This window comes from Manis javanica, chromosome 2 (genome assembly GCF_040802235.1).
Source record: "Manis javanica isolate MJ-LG chromosome 2, MJ_LKY, whole genome shotgun sequence".
In the NCBI taxonomy this organism is placed as follows: Eukaryota; Metazoa; Chordata; class Mammalia; order Pholidota; family Manidae; genus Manis; species Manis javanica.
The window spans coordinates 123,536,869-123,560,529 of record NC_133157.1 but is presented as its reverse complement, the minus strand read 5'-3'; the positions used below and the strand labels follow the sequence as shown (position 1 = coordinate 123,560,529).

General features: G+C 43.1%; 1 protein-coding gene across 1 annotated transcript in view; it reads left to right on the top strand.

The window, feature by feature from the left end:
* The first annotated feature begins 11,060 nt into the window (after window positions 1-11,060).
* LOC140845620 (serine/threonine-protein kinase TAO1-like) overlaps window positions 11,061-23,661 on the top strand; it is an 88,592-nt gene continuing 75,991 nt past the window's right edge. Inside the window, 1 exon segment of the mRNA XM_073220244.1 lies at window positions 11,061-11,199. The gene's annotated coding sequence lies outside the window, so the exon portion shown is untranslated.

Sequence of the window (23,661 nt, the reverse complement as noted above, 5' to 3'; positions counted from 1 at the left end):
TTGTATTTCTACATACTGTCAATGAACAATCCAAAAATGAAATGAGATTAGGAAAACATTTCCATTTATAAGTAATATCATAAAAAATAAAATGTATGCAATAAATTTGATAAAACATGTATGACTAGTACTCTGAAAACTATACACGCTTGAAGGAAATTAAAGAAGACCTAAGTAAATGGAAAGACACCCCAGATTCATTGATTAAAAGATTTAATATGGCAGTAGTCCCTAAACAGGTCTACAGTTTCATCCCAGGAGTACGAGGTTGGTTTAACACATGATGGCTAGAATAAAAAGTATAGACAAGCATTAGTAAGGATGTGGAGAAATATGAACCATCATATATTGATGGTGGGATTGTAAAATGGTGTCATTGCTTTGGAAAACAGTTTGACAATTCCACGAAATGTTAAACATATATTTACCAGATGATCCAGCAATTCCAGGCCTAGGTATTTACATTTACCCAAGAGAACTGAAAACATGTTTATACCAAAACTTGTAAATGAATGTTCATAGGAGTGTTATTTATAATAGGGAAAAAGTGGAAACGATCCAAATGTTCAGTGACTAATGAATGGATAAACAAAATGTATCTATACAATAGAATATACTGTTCAGCCATAAAAAGTGATGTAGTACTGATTTGTATTACAACACAGATGAACCTTGAAAGCCTTATGAAAAGTGAAAGTGGCCTAACACAAAAGGCCATGTATTCTTTGATTTCATTTATAAAAAGCATCCAGAATAGGAATATTTATGAAAATAGAAAGTAGATTTAGTAGTTGCCAGGGGTTGAGGGGAGGAGAAATTGGGAGTGACTCATTATGGGTCCAGGTTTTCAGTTCGGGGTGATGAAAATGGTTTGTGATTACACAGTGGTAATGGTCACACAACCTTGTGAATGAACTTATGTTCATACAAAACCACTAAATTGTGTACCTTAAAAGGATGAATTTTATGGAAGGTCAATAAAAGATCAAAATAAATGAGAGTCTAAAAGAAAACCCTAATTTTTTGATGATCTGAAGGCCGGAATTATAAATGAAATTTTTTATGTCACTGAGGAGCAGCTGATGAAACACAAAATTTGAAAGTTGACTGAAATGGTGGGTGGCACAATATAGTATTATGTTGACTCTGAAGGCACATTTCCCCTTCCCCCTCCTTGGTCTGTGTCCTCTTGGGTGTGTTTCTGATGACCAGTTGACTGAGGAAGAAATAACTTAAAACTGGTTTGCAGATTATTCTGTATTATGTGCGAATCAATCAGTGGCACTTAGGGTTGATGCTGAAGGACACTAGTGAAGGAGAATACTCCCGAGTGGTTAGAACTTTGAGCAGCACATTTACTTGTACAGAATTTCTAGACTGGCAGACAGCCAGTAGTACAATGGACATTAACTCCTGGGTACTTGATAGTGGTTTGACTGGATGGTGTAGTAGTCAGGATTCTCCAGAGAAACAGACCAGAAGGTTATATATATTAGAATATATGTTTATAGATATTTAGGACACACACATACACACACACACACACACACACACACACACACACACAGTGATAAATTGTCTCACATGATTATGGAGCTTAAGTCCATGATTTGATCTCTGTAAGGTGGAGACCCAGGAAAGTCAGTGGTGTAATTAAATCTGAGAACCAGGGGCGCTGCTGGTATTCATATCCAGATAAATCCCAGTTTGAGGAAGAAGATGGGATAAGGTGTTCCAGCTAAAGCAATGAAACATAAAAAAAAGTTGGGGGTGGGTGGTGGTGGCAAATTTATCTTCCTCCACCTTTTGTTCTATTCAGGTCCTCTATAGATTAGGTGGTGCCCACCCACCCTGGTAAGGGCAATCTACTGAGCCTGACGATTCAACTGCTAATTTCATCTGGAAACAGCTTCACAGACATACCCAGAAATAATGGTTATTCTGGCCCACTCAAGTTGACACATACAATTAACCAGCACAGATACCTAGGGACTTGAAAGAAATAGGATGAGAAAATTGGTGACAAGGACGTCTGGGGAAGATGGACCTTCTGGAATGGTCAGATTGTGAAGAGCTTTGTGTCCCATGTGAATGATGACCAAAGGCATTTACTGAAGAGAAGCGCGTAGTAATTAGGTGGACAAATCATGTACTCTGTGGATGTCAGCAGAAAGCATGGCCATGGTGGTAGAGATGGAGGCTATGCATTGATTCAACAACATGAATTCCCTTCCCAAGGCTGACCTGCTAACACCACTGCTGAGGGCCTACTGCATCAGTGACAAGGATCAACACTGATCCCCTAATCTGGTCCCATTCACTGGGGGAAGCAGCCAGCCACCTGGTTGAAGGTTGATTACATTGGGCCTTTTTCATCTTAGTTGGGGCAGAGATTTGTCCTCCCTGGGATACGCACGTTCTGGATATGAATACTCCTGCCCTGCCCCACATAGTTTCTGCCAGTAACACAATCTGTGGTCTCACAGAACCCCTTAGCCACCATCATGGCATTTTCCAAAACATCGCTTCTGATCAATGCTTTCTGCAGCTTTTCATAACAAGGGGAATAAATACAGCAAAGGGCTCTTGGCATGGAGTTAATTGGTCTTAGCACACAGTCCATCACCTAGAAGAAACTGGGCAAACATTGAGAGCTTACTAATGTAAAGTAATAGCTTACTGAAGACTCAGTTATTGTGTCAGTGCAGAGTCAGCACCCTGAAAGGATGGGGTTCCATCTTAAAAGATGCTGCAGATGCTTTGAAAAAGAGCACAATATATAATGCTCTCTCTCCTACAGTCAGAATATAATGGTCTTGGAATCAAGGGGTGGAAGGAACTCACTATTAAGCCCAATAATTCACTCAGAATTTTTGCTTCCTAGCCTGCCTACGTCAAGCTCTGCTTGTTTAGAGTTCTTAGTCCCTGGAGAGGAGCAGCTCACCAGGGAACACACTCATGCCCCCATCAGTGAGGCCCTCTGCGAGAAGAGTTTTGATTCTGTCAAATTTATGTAAGAAGAGAGAAATCAGCCATGCATATTGATTTTTATTTATTTGCTTGTCTAAATGAAAAGTGAGAGTCTTAAGATCTGTAGAAGTGGATAAATCTTTTCCAGGCCTCTGAGGCACTTGAAGATGCAATTAAAAAGAAAAACCTTCTTGCTACCTTGTCTTTATAAGTTACAGCATAGGACTAAAATAGAGCAGGGCTGCTGGTTAATACAAAATTAATGTAGTCCAAGTACACATTCATTTAGCCCTCACTGGTGATTATGCTAAGGTTATTACTATTCATATACTCACATCTAGAAAATGGCCTACTTGTGCCTTTAAAGCCTTGCCTACTTTGTTCATATTCTAGTGCTGTAGTTAAGCACATGGACTCTGGAGCCTGATGCTGGGTTTGAATCCTGACTCACTTGCTTTCTAGCTCTGTGATCTCAAGTATGCCAATTAATGTCTCTGTTCCTAAATTTCCTTACCTAGAAAATAAGGACGACAGCAATATGTACTTCAGAGTACTGTTTGGAGAATTAATTTTGGTAACACATGCAAAATCCTTACAACAGTGCTTGGCTCATAGTAAGCAATAAATAAATGTTAGCAATTATAAAATTACACTTTGGTAATGATTGCTGCAAATCTGCTTGCCAGGAAAACAAATCATTTCATATCTTCCTTGTCTCCTTCTCTAGGAAATCTGCAGAACACCTGTTAAATGACTGTCAGGGACTGAATTGTGTCCCTCTATCCCCCCATTCATATATTGAAGCCCTACCTCACAGTGAGACTGATTTTGGAGACAGGACCTTTAGGGAAGTAATTAAGTGTAAATAAGTCACAAGGGTGGGGCACTAGTAGGACTGGTGTCCTCCTCATAAGAGGAGGAAGACACACAAGAGATCTCTCTCTACAAGCCCACAGAGGAAAGGCCACGTGTCTTGCCTGAGGGTTTCAGCCCTGGGCAAGTTCACTCCTGATTTGGTGAGACCAAAAAATGACAATGGAATGTTCTTGGGGTGAGAGGGTTGTTTTTTTTTTTTTTTTTTTGCATTTATTCAAAATCACATTTATTTAAACTTACACAAAAGATATTATGCTCTCAATTTTCTGCACCCTTTTTAAAAGTAATACATATTATTAAAATATTTTTTTAATATACATATCCTGGAGATCTTTTGGTATTGATATATAGTATGGGAGCCACTCCTGTTTAAATGTCTCCATAGTAGTCCATCTTATTAATGTATAAAAATTTACCTAGGCAGGCCCCTGAATGATGGATGCTTTGTTTTCTCAAATTTTTCATTACTATAAAAAAATTTTGCGATGAATATTCCTAAACCTCTATCTTGGTGAAATCATGCAAGTAAATTCCTAGCAGTGAAATTGTTAGATCAATTGATATAAGACTAGATGTTGCTAAATTGCCCTTGGCACCAATTTTCACTCCTTTGTGTGTTGTATCAGCATTGCCATTTCCATATATTCTTATCATCACTAGGTATCATCAACCTTTAAATTTTTGCCAGTGGGGGAAAAATGGTACCTAATTCTTGTTTTAAATTTCATTTATTTAATCATAATTTTCAGGGTTAAAAAAATCTTTGGATGAATATATTTTTGGAACTCATTTCAAAGCTCTTTTGAATTAATGTGGACTATAAAAACTTCTATATATTGCATTTGTTTGGAGCACTTAAAAAGCACCGCCCTGCCTCTAAATCAGCAGTGCTCCATCTTGGCTGCACTTTTGAAACACCTGGAGTGCTTTTTAAAAATACTTTTGCCTGGGCCTCATCCCAGACCAATTATGTCAGAATCTTGGGGGTTGGGCCCAGCCTTGATATTTTTTTTTTTTTGCAAGACTTTTATCAAATTTATTATCCCAAGGGAAATATGACTGAGAAACAATCAACTTAATGAAACAACATACCACTAATCACCCAAGATTCATTTTTTTTTTTTTTTTTTTAGAAAGAATTAAATCTTTATAATATTGAATACTCTTACATTAACAAAATTAGATTTAGGAAAAACTTAAAGTTCTTAGTTTTACCCATAAAGGTCTTATATATCTCTTATTACGTTTCTTCCTGAGTACTTTTTTTTTTTTTTTTTTTGAGAGGGCATCTCTCATATTTATTGATCAAATGGTTGTTAACAACAATAAAATTCAGTATAGGGGGGTCAACGCTCAATGTACAATCATTAATCCATCTCAAGCCTAATTCTCGTCAGTCTCCAATCTTCTGAAGCATAACGAACAAGTTCTTACATGGTGAATGAATTCTTACATAGTGAATAAATTCTTACATGGTGAACAGTACAAGGGCAGTCATCACAGAAACTTTCGGTTTTGATCATGCAATATGACCTATAAACAATCAGGTCAAATATGAATATTCGTTTGATTTTTGTACTTGATTTATATGTTGATCCCACATTTCTCCTATTATTATTATTATTTTTATTTTTAATAAAATGCTGAAGTGGTAGGTAGATGCAAGATAAAGGTAGAAAACATAGTTTAGTGCTGTAAGAAGGCAAATGTAGATGATCAGATGATCATGTGTGTGCCTATGGACTAAGTATTAATCCAGTGAGAGGTTTTTTAAAACTAGCTTTATTCCCACAGTGGCAGGTCATGTGCTAGAATCCAGTCTGCCTCAGGGCAAATCTGCATGCTGTAAGCCCATCTCTGCCTCTGGGCCTCTCTGAACCACAGTAGTCTGTCTCTTCCTTGGCGCTGCCACCACTCCAGCCTCTGCTCTCCTGCAGCCTGGCAGCCCAGAGCACTGGGAGGAGCTCTTTATACAGAGTCAGTAATACCATACTGCCCACATGTGTGCAGTGTGCAAGCCAACCAGGTCAGGTGAGAATCCTGTCCACAGGCACCTTCCCTTTCTCTGCACCAAGTGAGGACTCATAGGGAAGTGGCTGTCCACAAGCCTGGAAGAGAGGCCACACCAGAAACCAACCTGACATCATCTAGAACTTGGGCTTCCAGCCTCTCGAACCCTATGAAAATAGCTGACTGTTGTTTAAACTCCTCAGTCTGTTGTATTTTGTTGTGGCAGCCCTGGCAGACTAAAACTATGATATTCTGAAATTCCCTGATTTCCACATGCAGTGTGAGAGACAGAAGTGTTGTGCTGACGTAGTGTTTGATGTCGCCCTTGAATACCACTGTGGGGACGCTAGGGTTCCTAGGCCAGGGTCTTCACTGAACTTCAACCGCCTGGTGATGTGACTAGCCTGTTGCTAGGCTACCTCTTCCACACCTTCAGGCAATGAGCTATTATGGCGCTATATAGAGAGATTGGCCCAGTGCTCTGGGCAGAGGCAGAGATGCTAGTGCTGGACCTGCGACTGGAATAACAGGCCAGGTAATAAACCCTTTCACCCCAAAGAAAGTTTTACTGTCATTTTCTTTGGTTACATTGAATCCATAGCAAACTTGCCGGGGCTGAAACCCATTGGCAAGGCAAGCGCTCACTCCCTGTGTGGAAGGCTGGTATCTACGGGGATGAGGGAGGGGGTGTCACAGTGGGGAGTCGGGAACACCATAAGGACTGAGTCCCTCTGACGATACCTATTTTCTACAACATTCGTTGAGGCTCTAGGCTGACTACTAGATGTGCAGGGAGTGGTTATTACTGGTGAGGAGCTCTTACTTTTCTTTTATTCTGTTTTTGGGCCCATGATGAGGATTTTGTGAGAATAAGCATTTGGGTCACTGAGTCACTGACCAGATTCTGGACTACTGTAATCCCATGCTGGCTCTAGCCCTCCATTTCCTCCAGAACTGGCAGTGAGGGCTGGAGTCCCGATCTTGGCGCTTCTAGAGATGCCCAAAGCTCTCGTATGCTTCTAGAGATGCCCAAAGCTCTTGTATGACGTCCTCTGATTCCCGGAGGCTGCCCTTCTCATGGCCTCCTCCTCTGGGTCCCTGTCCTGCACTGGTGGGATTTGTGCCCCAGAGCTGCCTTTCAAAACTTGTGCTCACAACAAGCATTCGTGAATTTACTTTTATTAACTGAAGACTATGGGTTGCAAGAAGACTTGGGGATCATGGGGAGGTACGACCCAGCATTAGAATTTTCTTTTCAGCTTCTCTATCTTTTCTCTTTACCTTTTTTCCCCCAGAATTCCCTAAGAACTCTCCCTTTCAGTACAAACAAGAATTCAGCTGGGATGCAAGGCTCAATTTTGCAGAAACCCTAATTAACAAGGTGCTTGCACAACAAAGAGCCTTCCATTATAAGGCAGTTTTGCTCATATATTTATTATAAATAGATGTTACATATAGTATGTACGATAGATGAGTGATGCTATGTACACTATATGCATGGTAGTATATGGTGGCATGATAAATGTATATAAGCCATCAGAAATAAACTTATGAATAACAAACATCCTCTTTTTTCTTCTTACTACATTAGGGACATTTAAGGCAATTTAGAAATAAAAGGAACATTTTGTTTAGAGATAAAGATAAAACTGTTGAGCTTGGTCTCAGATGTCCTCACTGACCTGTGAAAAGGTGTTTGGGATTTACTTCAGATTTTATTTCTCAGGTGTAGGGTGTTCAGAATCCGAATGTAGGAATTTGTAGATCCCCTAGCTTTAGGAAAATCAGGGCAAATGGCTTTTGAAATCTTTTATAAGGCCTTCCTAAGATCATCAAGAAATTAAATGAGAGGGGATGCAAAACTTTACTACCCCACACTTCGTAGTTAGCCTCTTGAAGGTACAGTTAGATGTGATTTCTATGTATTTTGACTGCAAATAAAAGACAGAGGAGTTGTAAAACGTATACAGAGTGAAACATGCAAGTCAACGCGTCTGGAACATGCTGTATGGCGGGAAGCTTTGGCGCAGCCCATCAGCCGGGCGCTGCAACAGGGCTGGGCCGCGGCCCCCAGCAACGCAGTGGTCGCGCTCCCACCCCCTCCCCCAAACGGCGCGCCGGCCGCCGCGCCTCCCGCCGCGCCCGCGCCCCACGCTCCGCGTCCCGTTCCGCACCGCCCCGGCCGCCTTCCCGCCCTCTTCCGCCGCCGCTCACGGCCCGCGCGGGGGGCAGGGCAGGGGGCGGCGGCCCGCCCGCCCTCGCCATCCCTTTAAAGCGTGGCGGGCGAGGGCCGGGCACGGTGAGCCTGGCGGGCTGCAAGAGCGCCGCGCCGCCGGGAGCCGCGCGAGCTGCCGGGCGCGCGGGGCTGCCTCTCCCGGCCCGGCGTGACTGGCTCCCCGGCCGCCGCCCGCGCCCGGCTCCCCGCCATGCGCCCAGGCTAGTGCCCCGGGCACCTAGCCGCCGGCATGCTACGCCCGCTGCTGCTCGCCGCGCTCTGCCTGGCCGGCCGGCTCGCGCCCGCCCGCGCCTGCCAGCTGCCCTCTGAGTGGCGCCCCCTGAGCGAGGGCTGCCGCGCCGAGCTGGCCGAGACCATCGTATACGCCAAGGTGCTGGCGCTGCACCGGGAGGTGCGCGGCCTCTACAACTATCTGCCGTGGCACTACGAGGCCAGCGAGGCGGGGCTCCTCTACTCCGCCGAGGTCGAGATGCTGTGCGACCAGGCGTGGGGCAGCATGCTCGAGGTGCCCGCGGGCTCCAGGCTCAACCTCACGGGCCTGGGCTACTTCTCGTGTCACTCCCACGCCGTGGTCCAGGATTACTCGTATTTCTTCTTCCTCAGGTGAGCCCGCACCTCCCCTCCACACGCCTCCCTGGCCCATTTGCGTCGCCTCCAGAGTCACCGTTTTCTGGGTTCAGGTCAGGAGCTCCGGCGGAACCCTGTTCCCGTTAAGAGTATTCCTGGGCGTCTTCCCTCAGCCTCATAATCTTCTGCTCCAGAGATCCTGGGTACCTCTGGCTAAAGTTTTGAAAAAACGAGGATGATTTCTGTGCTTGGTGCACAGAGGAGTGATTCAGGCAGAAGTGCAAGGTGGTTTCCGAAATCCATTTGACTTATCTTTTTGTTTGTTTTTTGAAATTGGATCCAGTGGGAGTAGTTTGGGATGATGAGGGGAAAAATCAACTTTGAAATCAGACTTGTTGGAACTGTGGCTCTGCTCATCCTAACCGATTTTGAACCAGTTGCCTTCTCAAGAACCTTGTTATCTTCACCTTCCTAATGTGAGAAACAAGGTTGGTTGAGACTGAGACACAGTAACTCATGCACAACACCTGGTGCAGGTTAGCAGCAGAAGGAATGGTCTGCCTCTCTTCCCCCCACCTGCTCAAAAGCCTCCATGTGAGTGGTGTGGAATGTAGCCCAGCTGTCTTCTTGTATCACTCCTATCAGCTGCCACCAGCCCTCCATGCCAGGCTGTTCAAAATAGCAAAGGTTTATGAGGGGCCTGCCAGGGGTAAGAGCCTGGGTTACAAAGTTTGGAGAGGCTAGAGGTGAATTAGGAAGGAGGCCTTCTCAGATCCAAGACTCCTGGAATCTCATCAAGTTCTATGAAAGTTGGCTTGCTGTCAAGATGGAATGCAGGTATGTAAGCATTCAGTTGATGGGTGCGACTGAGGTTTGCAACAGAACAGCAGGTGGAACCCTAAATGCATGGGCTGTCTCCAGTTGAATATGGAGAGAAACCTCACAACAGAATAGAACATGTAAATCAATATTGTTAGTGCAAGAATCCACAATTGTGACTGGTAAATGGTTCCAGCCTTCCCCGGCTGTGAAGTAGCATTAAGGACACCTGGAATGACTGTGACCTCGGGCTGCAGATTCACTTTTCACTCTTGAGATTTCATGTCTCTCTGAGAAAGAAAATAGTGAGTTCCACAGAGGGGTGTTCATAAGCTCATGGTAACACATGTTTTCCATACTGAAGCCAGAATCTCTAAGTTTAGGATACATGGTGTGCTTTGTGTTGGCTTGAGCGGTTTAGCTAGATGAAGCTGAATTTTTTTTAATTGCTGGGGGAAGTAGTTTCTAAATAAAGTCAGCAAGGAGTGAGACAGTACCCTTCTTGATAGAGAGAGACTTAACTGAGAGTTTCATGTTTTTGTTTAGAAAGAACACTGAGAACCCAGCTCTGAAACCATTCAACAATGAAACTTTATTTTCCAAAGGGAAAAGATGGAGTACTTGAGCAGACATTCTTTTTTTCTGATTTTTATCATGAGGTATAATTTTGCCCACCGGCTCAGTGGTGGTCAGCCAACTCTTTCATCTTTTACTCTGACATATTTACAAAAAGTTAGGGCAGAAATACTGAGTCAAACGGTAGTCTGACAGATTTCCATTTCACAGGGCTGGGTTGCTCTGTGTTGTATGAACTGCATACAAATCATTCCTCTCCTGTTACTCAGGGCCCCGCTGAGATGAGAACAGATTCTGGTCAGTGTCACCGGAGGAAGTGGCAGTGGAAAGTCACTGGTGAGCCCTACGTGCCTCTTTAGGCCTAGGGTGTAACTTCCATCTCTCCTTTTCCTCTTTATTACCTCGTCTTTCCCGCGAGCAATTTATGCTTGGCTCTATAAAATGATAATCAACATTTACACAGCATTCACTCTGTGACAGATACTTTATTTTTTTTTCTAATGCAGTCTTTATACCACCACCACCACCAAGTAAGTTATTATCATCCTCTTTTTACAGATTGGAATACAGAAACTTAGAGAATTTTAGAAATTCATTTCATGTCCGAAGATAAGTAGCAATGGTAGGATTTGAACCTGGGTCATTGCAACTGGCTTTCCTTTCACCAAGAAACAACACTGTCTATGAGAAGGAGGGCCCCTTGGGAGATACACAAATAGATGAACACACGTGCATGCACATACTCCCCCCTCTGCCCTCCCAGCCTCATCTTTTTGAAAACCTTAAGGATAGACTCCATAGTTTGAGGCAGAGAAACTTAGAAATCGAAACTCCTCTAATGAAAGCCACATGGGACAGCGTCGTGTAATTGGTGAGACGGTCACAGTCTTCTGTGACTCTTGATGGAAGCTGGTACACCTCACGTGTGTCCAGCCTACATATCTTCCTTTTTTTCCCTCTTCTACATTAGGATGGATGAAAATTATAACCTCTTGCCTCATGGAGTAAATTTCCAAGATGCCATCTTTCCAGACACTCAAGAGAACAGAAGGATGTTTTCCAGCCTTTTCCAGTTTTCCAACTGTTCTCAAGGGCAGCAACTGGTGACATTCCCCAGTGACTGGGAGATCCAGGAAGACAATAGGGTAAGAATTGGCTGTACCCTGTGCACAGCAAAATAGCAGCTACATCTTGTATGAATTTTATGACCAAAGGAGACAAAAATACTCTTCCAAAAGCCCAGACCAAAGGGTATTATCCTGCTGTCTCTCCTTCCCTTCAGGGAGTTAAAAATACCCTGCTCATAAACTTTGGATTCCTGAGGTTACACTCTTTGGCACGGGCTTCCTCACACAGTGAGGGAACAAGACGGGATGAAGGCTGGCACACTGTGCCTCAGTTTCCTCTTCTGTAGAGTGGAAACAACAGTGGCATCTATACTATAGGACTGATGCTATATAATTTATCTGTGTAAAAAATTAAATATTGTAAAGCCCTTGGCATAGTGCTTGACAAAGTAAGTGCTCAGTACATGTGAGCCATTATGAGAATTATCATAGTTGTCATTGACTGCACAGGGCTCTAAGGGATTTTCTAAGAGGAAGGAAATGTTAAGGTCATGAAATGATTGTCATGGCTAACACGTCTTTGATTCTCGAGTATAGTTGTCAAGATGTGGAGGTACAGAGTGGCCGAAGTGGCTGGGGAATGGAAGGGTTGGGATAATTTGGTATATGAAAATAGAAAAGGGATCTTCCAGTCTGGGTCGGATGCCCAATTGTGGGGAAATTTTAAGGATGGTCTCTTTCCCACAGCTGTGGCATTGACGATTGGCATGGACCTGTCATGGCTGTGATTGTGGGGCCAAGTCAGTCGAGATGGCCTGTCACTGCCAGTGCCCCATCTGGTGTGTTTAGAGGAGTGTGGCAGACTGCTGGAGAGAGTTCTGCTGTGGGTACGCCGCGGGACAAGGGCTTTTTTTGTGGGTTGGTGAGTCAGTTTGCATCTGTTGGGTGACTCCTCTGGGCTTCCCCGTGGAAGTATGAAATGGTGGTCATCGAGTTTCTCTCCTGTCTGACACCCACCCAATCTTCCAAACAAGCGGTACCCACTATTAGTTTCTGGTAAATATTCAGTGAGTATTTTCATCCAACAAATAATCCAGACGTGTTACTGACCACCATCTGTGACAGAGTGGCAGCACTCTATGTACACTTTGCTAAACTTTGGCTTTGTTCACAAGCAGGTCTTGAAGATGTTTTCGTATCAATATCAATGCATATGAAGTTGTCTTAAAAGGCTGCATGGTATTTGGTTGTATGGATGTGTCACAGTGTAATCTAGCCCCCTATTGATAGGTAGTTTATTTTGTTTCCACTATGTTGCTAGTACAGGGAGTGTGGGGATGTATGATATTGTACATACCTCATTTGGTGGGATTGTAGAGTTCAATTTGCAGCAAATATTTTCCAGAATGTCATATGGGTGGAATCACATGGCAGGTTGCATTTTTTAGTTTGCTTCTTTTACTTAGCCTAATGCATGTGATAGTCTTCTATGTTGTGTGTATCAGTAGTTTCTGCCCTTTTTTTTTTTTATTGCTGAGAAGTATTTCATTATAGGGATGTGCCATGGTTTTTATAATCCATTCACTTATTGAGAGGTATTTAGGTTGTTTCTAGTTTTAGGCTCCTGGAGCTTGTATACACATACATGTCAGGTTTTTGTGTGAATATAAATGTTGGTCTCTTTTGGGTAAGTATTTAGGATGGGTTTAGTGAGTCATAAGGTAAGTGTGTGTTTAGCTTTGTAAGAAACTGCAGACTTGTTTTTGAGAGTGGTTGTACCATTTTGCATTTATTTTAGAAATGTATGAGCACTCCAGTTTTCTGCATTTTTATTTGTACTTGGTATTGTCAGTTAGAAAAAGTAGACATTGTAATAGATTTGTGACATTTTCTAGTTGTGGGGTTTTTTTGTTACATTTCTACATATATGTGAGATCATATGATGCTTTTCTTTGACTTATTTCACTTAGCGTAATACTTACAAGGTCTGTCCATGTTGTTGCAAATGGCAGTATATCCTTTTTAAAGGCTTGATCTATTGTGTATATATATATACTACAATTTCTTTACCCATTAATCCATCAGTGGACACTTAGGTTGTTTCTGTATCTTGGCTGTTGTAACTAATGCTGCAATATACAGAGGAGTGCATGTATTTTTTTCCAATTAATGTGTTAGTTTGCTTTGGATAAATACCCAGAAGTGGTATAGTTGGATCATACAGTATTTTTCTATTTTTAATTTTTTGAGGAACCTCCATACTGTTTTTCATAGTGGCTGTACCAATTTTCATTCCCACTAGTGCATGAGGGCTCCCTTTTCTCCACATTTTCTCCAACACTTACTATTTCTTGGCTTTTTGATAATAGCCATTCTAACAGGTGTGAAGTGACATCTCATTGTTGTTTTGATTTGCACTTCTCAGATGATTAGTAAAATTGAACATTTTTTATGTCATTTTTGTGTCATCTTTGGGGAAATGTTGATTCAGATCTTCTGCCCATTTTTTAATCACATTTTTGTTGAGTTATATGCATTCTTTATGTATTTTGGATATTAACTCTTTATCAGATATATCCTTTGCAAATATTGTCTCTGATTCACTAAGTTGCCATTTCATTTTGTTGGTTTCCTTTGCTGTGCACAAGCTTGCTAGTTTGATGTGCTTTTGGCTGTTTTTGTTGACCTTGTTTGAGGTGACAGATACAGAAAAAAAAAAAAATTCTGCTAAGACCAGTGATGAAGAGTTTCCTGCCTGAATTTTCTTCTAAGAATTTTATGGCTTCAGGTCTTAGACTTAGGTCTTTTAATCCATTTTGAGTTCATTTTTGTGTATGCTGTGAGGAAGTGGTCTGTTTACATTCTTTTGTGTGTTGCTGTCTGGTCTTCCCAATACCATTTATTGACTAGTCTTTTCCGCATTGTATATTCTGCCTCCTTTGCTGCAGATTAATTGGCCATATAACCATGGGTTTATTTCTGTGTTCTATTCTGTTCCATTTAAGTGTACCTCTGTTCTTGTGGTAGTACTGTACTGTTTTGATTACTATAGCTTTGTAATATAGTTTGAAATCTGGGTGCGTGATTAACTTCAGCTTTGTTCCTAAGATTGCTTTGGCTATTTGGAGTCTTTGTTTCCATATAAATTTTATTATTCTAGTTCCGTGAAAAATGCTATTAAGATTTTGATAGGTATTATATTAAATCAGTAGATGGGCATTTTTACAATATTCTTCCAATCCATGAGCACTGAATCTTTACATTTATTTGGGTCATCCTCAATTTTGTTCATTAATGTCTTTCAGAGTACAGAGTACAGAGAAATACTCTTTTGGAGTACAGGTCTTTTAACCTCCTTGGCTAAATTTGTTCCTAGATATTCTTTTATGCAAGTGTAAATGGGATTGTTTCCTCAATTTCTCTTTCTGATCGTTCATTACTAGTGGATATAGAGTGGGCCCTCATCAGACCTCAAAGGATGGGCCTTGGGGCAAGGAGGAAATGGCAGCACATTGGGTCAGGTGCACATGGGGCTTCTCTGGGCTGCAGGAGAGTTTTCATAGAACACTCTGCCAGTTCCATTTTGGGGTTCAGGGGGTGATCATGTCAGTACTACAACTAGGTGGCTTCTTGATCTTCTCACTCACTGTCCTTCATCCTAGAAAGCTGGGGGTATCCTGTTGGCTTGGGGGCACCTCCCAGTTTTGGTCTTCCTGACAATGAGCTCAGTCCTCGGCTCCACTGTGACTCACATCCAGAGCTCATCCTCTGAGCCATGGCCTGTGGCCTCCCAGCTCCCCCAGGTTCCCACCAGGTCTTGGTGCCCTTTCCACTGTCCCCTTCCCTCCCCCCCTGCATTCTGAAGGCCATTATGAGACCAAGCTTAGTGGGATAGCTGGCCACATGAATGAATTTTTATATTCCATTTAAGTGCTATCACTAGAATATGCATCAGTGATAATTAGTCAGCTGTATCCCCTCTGTCCAGAGAGATAACAACTGGAAAAACACACTTTGAGAGAAAAACAGGAGCAGAGGAACGTGGGCAGTCCCTGCCAGCAGCATAGTCATTTTGGTGCAGTGGAAACCTTTGGCCTGCGCTGAACTGCCCTGTTCTTGTGTTTGGTTGATGATGCATTACATGGAACACGGCGACTGGCTTGGCTAGGTTCAGAAAGCATAAATGGAAATACCAGACAGGAAGTTTCAAAACCTGGCCTTGATGTCTACATGGGATGAGGTGTTTTTTTTTTCCACTGTACCCAGCAGGCCTGACCTATCCCCAAACTTTTATTATGGTGGCCTAGGTTATTTCAGATTTGGGGTGCTTTGTCCGTGACTCCTTATCTCCCACTATTAGAGGGGCAGTTGTCCACGCTCTTTGACCATCTTGGACCTTTCTGGAATGTTACCTAGCTCTTGGGTGCTTTTGTTTCTCACAGATGTCATCATAGATGAGAACAGGGAGGAAAGTGACTCACTGAAGGCCACAGAATTTGTTAGGTAGGAAAAGAAAATCAGGTCCTCTAATATCTGGTTTGGTGCTTTTTTACTACATCATGCTGCCTGGGGAAAAGGTGGGGTCACATGCAAGAGGCCTTGGGGATATGAGAGCTGGGTCAGGTTTGCCTGGAAGCCCAAAATCCAGTAGAAGTTGGTAATGTGCTGGGAGTCAGAGGGGAGCTCACACTTTCCCACTGACGGGGAGACAGCAGCGGCCCTCTGCCAATCATTCCTGCCCTGATGTCATGGAGGAGACTTCCATTTTGGAAGAGTGTGGTTGGCCCCCCCGCCTTTCACTGAATGGAGGGTGTTGGGGCAAGAGGGTGGCAAGAGCTGAGATTTGAGGTGTGGAAAGGACACTGGTCATGTAGGTCCTCGGGAAGCCCTTTCCCACCTTCCCATATATCTGCCTGCAGTGGGAAGGGCTCTGAGTGAGCCTGTGGAGGTCTGGGAGGAGTGAGGCGTATTCACTGTGCAGGTCCTGTTAATGCAAGAGAATGTCCTGGTTCCTCCTAGAAAGGATAGCAGCCGTGCCTTTTCTGCCCAGGTGTTGGCTCAGCTGACCCTTTCCAGGTCGCTTCAGGGAGTTAGTTTTACTCTGTGGTGCACATGTGGTCCACCGGCCACCAGGAACAGGGAGGGAGGCTGGCATCTCAGGACAGGGGCTGGCCTGGGGGTCTGATTCCATATAGTGACAGAAAAGCTTTTTTTTTCCCTTCAAACTATGGTAACTTTGTAAATTTATGTGTTCGAGTAATTAGCCTTGACACTACCCCTGTGAGTAGACAGATTCCCAATCTAAACTGTGGACACAGAAATTGAAGTAGAAGGGTTTAATGACATGCCTGACTTTGCAAAACGCTTTATAATTGCTCAGCTATTATTCCGTTTTTGGAGAACTTTTCAAGAGTCTCTAATCTGGGTAGAGACATGCTGTTTAAAAATGAAAAACAGGTCACTTAAAAAACAAAAGAATTAATTATCTGCTTTGCCTGGTAGAAACCTCTGAAGCTTGGAAAATTAGAGTTGGGGCTTCCAGGAAATGAGGCTGTTTATTAAATGGCAACAAAGTCAAATAATTGTGTATTGAAGCAGAGCAGCTTTTAAAAGGCAGAAGCAGCTATGTTGGGGGGAGGTTGAGAAAGGCCTGGGTCCACTTCCTGCCCCATCCTGGTTAAGTCACGCAGCTCATTGGATGCTTATGGTGCTGGAGGAAACCAGGAGGGCAAGGTATTCCAGAAAGAACAGAAGCATGAGAGCTAGAGATCTGGAACATGGTACGGGGCTCAGTACTCTGGGAGATCACTTACATTTCTAGGTCTCAGTTTCCACATTGGAGTCCAGCTGGTATGATAAACCTTGCTTTCCCATCAAGTTTGGCAAGATGGGCCAAAGGCAGATGAGGCAGGAGAGTGCTTCGAATGCCATCAAGCTCTATGAAAAAGTAAGACCTGGTGAAGCCTCTCCTTTTCAGAAAATGTCAGCATTTGAGGAAGCTTGTAAGTGGCTACCATAGACTTCCCGGCCTGTGTTCTGATTTGAGTTGAAGATTGCCCCCCTCCCTCCCCTTTTCTTAATTGATCCAGGTGGTATTGGAGAATGTGGTTCCTATCTGCAGGTGAAAGGGCTGATTCGCAGACTCAGGATTCCATGGACTGGCCTGTCCAGGCAGGCACAGGTGGCCCTGGAGGGCCGCAGCCCATGTCTGTGGCACCTAACACTCGAATGTTTCCAGCTTTGTTGAGAAGATGGGACTGGGAGCTCCCAAGAGAATCAGGGGAGGGCTAAGCGCTGCACATGCAGTTCCTATTTCCAAATACACCAAGCAGAATTGATCCCTCATCCCAGGGGGTGTGAGTGAGGGCCCATAGGGACCAGGAAGCTTCCTCTAATGAAAGACCCTCTACATAGAAACTGGATAGCGGAGGAGAGATGCTTCCTGACAAACGTTACAATTTTAAAGTAACTCAAGCCCCAAGAAGCGATGCTGGGGGCTTTTTATATCACTTCCAGATGCTGCTTGTCCACAGACTGTGGCAAGTATATTGAAAGTATATTGAGACATCACCTTAGGATCATGTGGGGAAACGCTCGCAAAGAGGACATAGAAGCAAGATGTCTGGATGGGAGGTTCACTTTCTATGCTAGAGACTCTTAATGATGTGTAGTCAGTGAAAATGAACTCTTCATTTGTTTTCGTAGAACTCAATGATTTATCAGCCAGAGTGAATTATATTCTGAATCCTATTCGCTGCACGTTTGTGTCGGATTTATCTTTTCCACATGTCATTTTACAGTTCATGCATGGTAAGGAAGCCCTCTTTTTAGGGATGAGCCCCCTCTGGGTTCGGTTTTGCATGATGCCAAAACCCCCAAACTGTTTGCATCGAATGCTAATGAAGCACCATCACCTGAGAGAAGCATTAACAGTTTGCTGCCTTGTTCATATGCTTTGAGTCTCATGGCTCTGTTTTTACTCACATGAACTGTTATAGTCACAACCATTAGAGTTTAATAAAATATGACAACATGTTCGCCTTTCCATATGCCTCATGAGTCCTTCAGTGACGTAAACCTATAAATCACACACATACAAAATCAAAATCTTACAATCTTTTTGGTAGTACGAAGAAGAAATACATAATTGAGTTTTAGTTCATGAAGTTGCTAATCATAATTACAAGATTAGTGTGCTGTGAGTTTGTGTGATAACTACATGAACATATAAGTATAAGATGTTGGTGTTGGGAAGACCTCTTAGCAGTCCTTTTTAATTTTGTACATGAACTTGAGTCCCTAGATTAGAGTATTTACCAGCAGTGATTTTTCTGAAGTCATTCACTCTCTTGGTCTTTTCTTTCTTCATCTGTAGAGTAAATTATATTATTAATGATGCCTTTGGCAGCAAGAAAGAAAGAAATATGGACTCAATTAATTGAAAACAATGAGGAAATGCACATGAGGTTAAAAAAAAGCAAAAGCTGTGCAGCTCCAGGCAGAGTCTGGTCAGGTTTTAGGGACCCCTGCGGGCAGCTCCCTGACCTGGCATTCCTCTGTGAGCCTTGTCCTCAGGCTGGCTTGCCTCCTCAGAGCAAGAAGGCTGTGGCAGTGCGAGGCATCAGCTCCAGACACAACAAGACCCATAAGGGGAGAACAAAAAAATTATTCTCACGAACAATTCCCCATGCTCACTACCAGGAGACTTTATCATTTCATTGACCACAAGTGTGTCACTGCTTGTACCTACAGGGCCTCCTTAATTAGCTTAGACCAGGGAGGACCACCCCCTTCTAGGACAGCCCCCACCCCAAAGTAGTGGCCCAATCAAGAAATTGGGGTTCATTAGAAAGGGGGAGAGAATTGAAGTAACCAATATAATAAACCCTATGAGATTATAGTGAGGAATCATTGCACAGCATATGGTTTATAAGTGAACACATACAGAACCCTTCACACAAAAATGCTTAGGACATGGGAAGTGCTACCTATATGTTTTGCAATGTATATGTGTATTGGCTAAGTCTCAGAGTGCCATACCAATAAAAAGTAGTATTGTGAATGGTGGTGTTTTATTGAAGATGAAAGAGATCAATGCCAAGGTAAGTAAAGGAGGAACTCCTAGCTGATACTCAAAGAGGAGACTGAGTGAGCCATATATGTGGTCATAGTCTTTACACTGGAATGGGTGAGCGCAGCCTTCTAAATAAAAGAAAAATAGTATTGCCTAGCATGTTAATGAATTCCAGTCCCAATTTGCCTCTTCTTTCCCACAGTTATTTTCTTTCACTAGTTGACAGTGGTATTTAACTGCAAAAGTATTTTTAAAATAGCTGGAGGTCTTGTAACCAGATAAGTTTAGATTTGATTACTTTGATGGGGGAGAGAAAGAAGGGGGAAAGATCATGTGCTGTGTATCTATGTATGTAGATTTAAATATCTCTATGAAAAGTAGACACATACTTATAAGAAACCATATGAAAGCCAAGCAACCCTAGCCAAGAGAAAAGAAAAAAAAATTGGCTTTGTGAAGCTTTTAGGTATAACTAAAAATAATCTTCCCAGTCCATGTTTGAAACATTACTCAGGAAAAAATTTACTCTGTGTATCCTGAAGGATTTATAAAAGCTCATTTTCACATTGTGTGACTTGAAGAAGGTCCCTTTTGTAGATGACAGCATTGTATGCCATTTGAGACTTAGGTTTTTGTTCTAACCACTTGGTATGTTGTTTAAAATGTAACAGGTGACAATTGTAAAACTGTTTTCAAAGGAAGAAGGAAAGAAGCAGTTTTAAATGTAAAAACCCATTTCATGTTAGTGCATCAGGTTTTATTCTTATAGCCTTGAAGAGATTGTGGGGATTTCCTGTTATGTATTTTTCTTAAATACAAAGCAAATTGCTTAATGGGAGGGTGTTCATCTGACAGTAGAACCTGTCCTGTCAAATCTTCTCACAGCAAGGAAGCCAGAGAAGGCAGGGAGGAATTTTGGCATGGAAATAGTTTCTGTTTTAATTTTTTGTGGTCTTCTATGAAATTTTACTTCTGAACTTCAGAAAGCAACATTCCATTATTTATAATCAATCTTGTAAAAGCTGATGCTTGCCAATCTATGTGGTTTGGCTCTTAACATCTATAAGTAATCATTTCTTCTTTTATCAGAGATTTACATTTCCTTCCACTCATGCCCCTCAAAAAGGAGTCATAGGGGTGTTTTTCTTTTGTACCCTTCTGGAGTATTTTCTTTGATGTTGAGACTTCAGCAAGCTATTTGGAAGCCCCATAGGGAGTGGTTAGAGCAAAGCTGGATCACCAAGGAGTGGGTTGAAGTGGAAACTCTCCTGATGTCAGCAGAGTACTTGGGGTGGGACAACCTTTCTGCACCCACCTCCCTATGAGCTTAAACTCCATTAACTGCCTGATGCCAGTCCATCTAATGGACTTCACCAGTTGTAAGGGTTGCTCCGGCCTTAAGAGCAGACATGTACGGAGAGCAGGGTACATGTATACAGTGGTCCCAGAACATGGCAAAGACACAACAGAAAAACAAACCCCAAATTGGGTACGCAATATTTTGGCAAAGGCTCACAATGACCATTTCTATTAATAGATTTGGTGCATAGACTGCAGCTAGGATTTTAAGACTGACAGAAGCATTTTCTCTTTCTCCACTTTGCATGCTGTTTGACTTTGTTCTTATTATTTGGCTTTAAAGGAAATACTAGTCTTAAGGAGTTGACCCACCTGCCATTTCCTTTCCTGACATGTTCTTGGGGACCAGCAGATTTAGTGGGTAGGAGTTGCTTACTTGGCAGGTTCTGTGACACAGGTTTTCACCACAGCCCTGGGAAGTGTATGCTGTCATGACCCTCATGTCACAGATGTGGAAACTGAAACATGGTGGAGTTAAGCCACATGCCTCAGTCACTCAGCCAGTGGGGGCAGAATCCGGGCCGGGGCTTGCATCTGGGGGATTCCAAGCCCACCCTGGTTCGTGGCAGCACACAGGGCTGTTTGTGGATGGTGGTGCTCTCCGCCAGCACCTTACCTGACAACAGTATTGCTAAGTGGAGTGTGTGTTTCTAGCTTCCTCCCCTGCTTTACATACTTTGTTCCCCCTCTTGCCTACTTTTCTCCCACTGAGATATATTCTAAGAATACCATCCACACTGTAAAGGGTAGGGAAGTCTGAATACTACCCAAAACTCCCTTGTGCTTGTGCAGATGCTTCGTACTGTTGCCTGGTTGCTGCGTCTGGGGAGGTCTCTCACTGCATACCAGGTGAAACCTCAACCTGGATGGGAAAGGGTTCTTGACTCTGAATGAGAAAGAATTCTTGAGTAGGGCAGAAGAGTGTAGGTAAGGAAGGAATTCATTAGAACAAGAGTAGTAATGAATGGCAGATGCCCTGCAGGAGGCTGAAGCAGGAAAGTGCAGAGAGAAGGAGGGAAAGTTCTGTGAACTCCTGCTAGGCATAGGGTAGATAGATTCCCTTGCTAACTCTTAAAGCCAGGGTCATCTGGCATCCCTTGTCCACTTGGATGTGCACGGTGTGGGGACCAGCCCTACTACCCCAGGATTCGGGAGTCATGGAGCATGGGCTGGAGCGAGATTATGTTCTGAGAACTTCTCAACGGAAGGACATTTTCAGGCAGGCTGCTAACAAGCAGATCATGCAGCTGCAGTTCCATCCAGGTCACCAAAATGATAGGTAATCAGAGATCATAGCAACCCCTCCCAGATACAGTGAATACTTGGAAATAAAATGAAATAGCAAAGAGACAAAGATGCTTACCACTGGAAGAATGCAGACATAAAACACAAGTTGAGCAGTGAGAAAGCTTTATTTAAAAGTACACACTTAATGGGGAATGCGGGCAACCTTAGAGGTGGTGCACCGAGGGTTTAGGGTTCTGTCTTTTAAGGCTTTCAAGAATGGGGCAAAGGGCAGGGTTGGGGGTTAGGTGTAGGCCTGACTTGTGGTCTCATGATGTCTCTTTCTCCAGTGAAGGACACTATGTCCTCATCCACAGTCAGTCCTCTAGACAATTCTGTAAGATAAACTTAACACAAGGAATTTATTGATCCTGTTTTTCTGCAAGATAGTGGTTAATTTCGAGCACTGGGTATATATTAGTTAAGACTGCCTGCCCTGTCTTAAGATAGGGTGGGTTTGTGGGTAAAATTGTAACATTTCCAGAGTATCTCTCCTGGCTTTAGTGCATTTACATATCCTCAGGGGAGGAGAGAAGTTCATCTCCATGTCAGTGGGTTTACCTGGGCAACCTATGGTGTGTCTGAACCTGAGAGTTTTAAAGGGAGGGGCTGGCTTACTTACTGGCCTGCTTCTTACAGAGCAGAAGAGAGAGATGGTCCTGGAGTGCAGTTTGTAAGCAATAAATGGATTTTAAACGTTATTTCTCCCTTTGATTGATTTCAGGTGTTTTTTTTTGTATCATTAATCTACAGTTACATGAGGAACATTATGTTTACTAGACTCCCCCCATCACCAAATGCCCCCCGCACAAACCCCATTTTAGTCACTGTCCATCAGTGTAGTAAGATGTTGTAGAATCACTACTTGTGTTCTTTGTGTTGCACAGCCCTCCCTGTACCCTCCCCACATTATACATGCTAATCATAATGCCCCCTTTCTTTTCCACCTCCCCTTATCCTTTCCTTCCCACCCATCCTCCCCAGGACCTTTCCCTTTGGTAACTGTTAGTCCATTCTTGGGTTCTGTGAGTCTTCTGCTGTTTTGTTCCTTCAGTTTTTTCTTTGTTCTTATACTCCACAGATGAGTGAAATCATCTGATACTTGTCTTTCTTTGCCTGGCCTATTTCACTGAGCATAATACCCTCTAGCTCCATCCATATTATTAAATGGTAGGATTTGTTTACTTCTTATGGCTGAATAATATTCCATTGTGTATATATACCACATCTTCTTTATCCATTCATCTACTGATGGACACTTAGGTTGCTTTCATTTGGCTATTGTGAATAGTGCTGCGATGAACATAGGGGTGCAACCCTCCAGTAGGGGTTGGAAAATGCCCGTCACGCCTCAGGGAATTAGACACTCCTTTTTCAAACTGGGCTGTTGCATTCTTAGGGTAAATTCTTAGGAGTGGAATTCCTGGGTCAAATGGTATTTCCACTTTGAGTTTTTTGAGGAACCTCCATACTGCTTTCCACAATGCTTGAACAAATTTACATTCCCACCAGCAGTGTAGGAGGGATCCCCTTTCTCCACATCCTTGCCAGCATTTGTTGTTATTTCAGTTTTTAGAGGTATTTTGCCCTGGGATTTCTTCTTCTCAGACTTACATCTGGTGGCAGTCGGCAGGGTGTCTCTGAACCTGAAATCTGTCATAATGTGTGTGACTTTTGGGAGGGCCGCTCCTGTGGATAGTGGGGACGCCCAGCGGATACAGCAGCAGAGGGTGCTGCTTCACCTGTTATTATCCCATCAGTTGTAGGGCTTCCAAGTTGGGAACCCCTAGTGGGGAACTGGTCTAGGATAAAGTACCTCTTAG